The sequence below is a fragment of the Octodon degus genome, unplaced genomic scaffold (assembly GCF_000260255.1).
Source record: "Octodon degus isolate 3935 unplaced genomic scaffold, OctDeg1.0 scaffold00047, whole genome shotgun sequence".
In the NCBI taxonomy this organism is placed as follows: Eukaryota; Metazoa; Chordata; class Mammalia; order Rodentia; family Octodontidae; genus Octodon; species Octodon degus.
This window is the reverse complement of record NW_004524623.1, coordinates 5,675,496-5,678,395: the sequence shown is the minus strand read 5'-3', so window position 1 is coordinate 5,678,395 and position 2,900 is coordinate 5,675,496. Positions and strand designations below refer to the sequence as shown.

General features: G+C 38.6%; 1 pseudogene; it reads right to left on the bottom strand.

Annotated features, from left to right (window-relative positions):
• Nucleotides 1–278: 278 nt before the first annotated feature.
• Nucleotides 279–1,383, bottom strand: LOC101565083 (annotated as a pseudogene).
• Between the last annotated feature and the right edge of the window lie 1,517 nt (nt 1,384–2,900).

The following is a 2,900-nucleotide window of genomic DNA, read 5'->3' as shown; positions in this document are numbered from 1 at the left end:
ATGTTTTAAATTTTGAAAGTCTCTTCAACGTAGGAAAATAGCTGCACAGGTAGGCATTTTTCTTTTTTTTATGAAACACAAAAAATCCATGATTGGTCTCTGTGGTTCCTAGTAATAAGTTCAGTCATGTTTTCTCACATAGTATAAATTATATTTTAATGCAAGACTGCATTAAGACCCGGTAGTTCTTAAACAATGTTACTAAATAACCATAAGCCCCAAATGCAGCAAAGGTGAACAATCTTCATAGTGCATTTTCACCTGACTGAAGCTGAAGCTGAAGCTGCTCCTTTTGGATATTTTTCCACTTCAATGTGAAGTAAATTGTTAGGATTTCATTAGTGGTTTCATTATGTGGATTTTTAAAAGAAAAGGATTGTTCTTATTTCTTCCACAGTTCAGAGTTGGAAATCATACAGTCCAGGGATGTTTTTAAATAACCAAATGTTCTTTAATAGATGAAATCTCTCAATGCAACTGCAATAAATAAGCATCTGCATCCTTAGCTATGTTACCGGTATATCCTGGAACCAAAGTTAGATGGTTTTCCTGTTCCCACAATTTATTTAATTGTTGTTTTAAAATCTGAATATTTCTATCATTTATAATTTCTGTTTTTGGTGACAGTTCTGACCCCCACCTTTTTATTACTGCTTGAAGCCAGTTTAAACCAACTATTACATATTCTTCAAATTTGCTTTTAAGTAATGACTTTAGTAGAGGCAATAAATCTACACAGCAGCCGAGTGAGATATACTGTTTTTCTTCCTGTAAACTATTGGTGAGCACAGGAAGGCAACCTATCACAGCTCCAAGGTCTTCTATTCTCCCCAAATAAGCTACAAGTTCACTTATACTTCTCTTTCTCCAGAAAGTTAAAGCTACATTCAGTCTCAAATGCCTGCTGAACAAAACTTGGGCCATTGTTTCATGGTCCTGAGAAACCTCAGAGAAAAACCCACTATATTCTGATGATGGGCTTTCTGTCTGTGAAGAACTAGAGTCCCTGGAGTTAACCACATATGTCCGACTATCATGGTGTCATTTTTCAGGCAGGTGGCCTGCACAAGCCAGTTCATTTTCTTTATTTGCCATGTCACAGCCCCCACTTCTAGGGGACTGTTTTTTTCTGTAACAAGGATTTGGAAAGGGATGGTGAACTTTCTTTCTGCGATAGATCATGTAGCATATCTGGGCTGTTCACAGCTTGTCCAACTATCCTATTTATGTATGCAGCAGACTGTTTTGGAGATTTCTTAACCTCCTTCATGTTCTTATTAGTGAAATTAGAGATCCTTTTTCTAGGAAGATTAGTAGAATGATCCTCAATGTTATTACAAAAGTTCCATTTTTTTTTTTAACATTGTGGGTTTCAGATGCCATAATCTCTTCAACTACTGGCCCCTCATCCTACTGCGCTGCCCCGCAGCCTAGAGTGTCCCTCAGCTCCCGGGCTCGGCCATTCAAACATAGTGGCGCGTGGCCCGCCAGGATCAACAATGGCAATCATATTAGAGATTTTGTGAGCTATATTGTAGGTTCAATTGCAAACATCCTAATAAAATTCCCCATAAGACTTTTCAGTGTCTACAGCTCTAGATATCCTAGACCAGTGATGGGGAAAGGTTTAGAGACCGAGTGCCCAGCTGCAACCCAAAACCCACTTACTTATTGCAAAGTGCCAACACCGTGATCACACCTGAACACTAAGGTTTCAGCTTATGGGCTGGGGAGATGGCTCAGTGGAATAAGCGCTTGCCTGGCAAGCGCAAGGGTCTGGGTTCAATCCCTGGTTTTGCAAAAAACAAAAAAAAAAACCCAACAACAAAAAATGTTTTAGCTTAGAAAAAACAATGCATAAATTGACATCGTTTGTCTCAAAAGAAAAACACAAAGTAAGTGTGTCATAGGGTCCCCACCACTGCCCTACATAATGTCATAGAATGTCACTTTCCACTCATTTTCCTCCCAGGCCCTAACTTTTCCACACCCTTAGCCCTTTGGATTTGTCCTTTCTTATGAAAACAATGCTGTTCCTGGTCATGTCTTCTAATTTTGTATAATCACACATTCCTTTTAAGAAGGATGATTTCACTTTGAGCTCGGGAAGCGCATGACTCTCCGCTTGCTAGACTCTATCCTATTTCCGAGACTACTTAGGATCGCAAGTGATCACTTCTGCTGTCACCCCTAGCAGTCTGGAGAACTTGTTCCACTGGCACAATTCTGCTCTGTGACCACTTTATTCTCGGCCCTTCCAGTCCGCAATCTATAAAACAAGGTACAGTCCATGCTAAAGATATTATTGGGGATGATAAAAAAATAATGCCTAAAGATAATAAAAATTAAAAATAATGTCTATTTTAGGTATTTAGGTATGGTAGAGTGTTACCAGTCAGGAATTTCATGATCCCAGTGCCTGACATGAAAGATGTATAATGATTTTCACTGACAATCTCAGCCATTCCATGAACTTGAGGTTGTACTAAGTTGAACTCTAAATACTCAGTGAGCATCTCTTTTATAACTACTATATACCTAGTACTTCAGAAACAAGGAGAAAGGGAATAGGGAATAAAGAAACATCAATAACCATCTCTGTGTCAGGCACTTGGTTTATATCATCTTATTTATTCCTACAAATAATGAGAAAGATTTGTGCCCTCACTTCTACTGAAGAGGACACAGGGCTTCCCAAGACCATAGGGCACAGAGCTGTTTGTACCCAGGCTTTTGTGATATAGGAGCCCTTTCTTTTCTACAAAGCACCATGCCTCAAAAAGTGGAATAACAGCAATTAACCAATGAGAAGAATGTATGCAGTGTATTATTTGTTGAAACTGTACTTTCGATTTGATTTGAAACTGTCTCATTGCTATATGTTTATCAATAAAACTTTG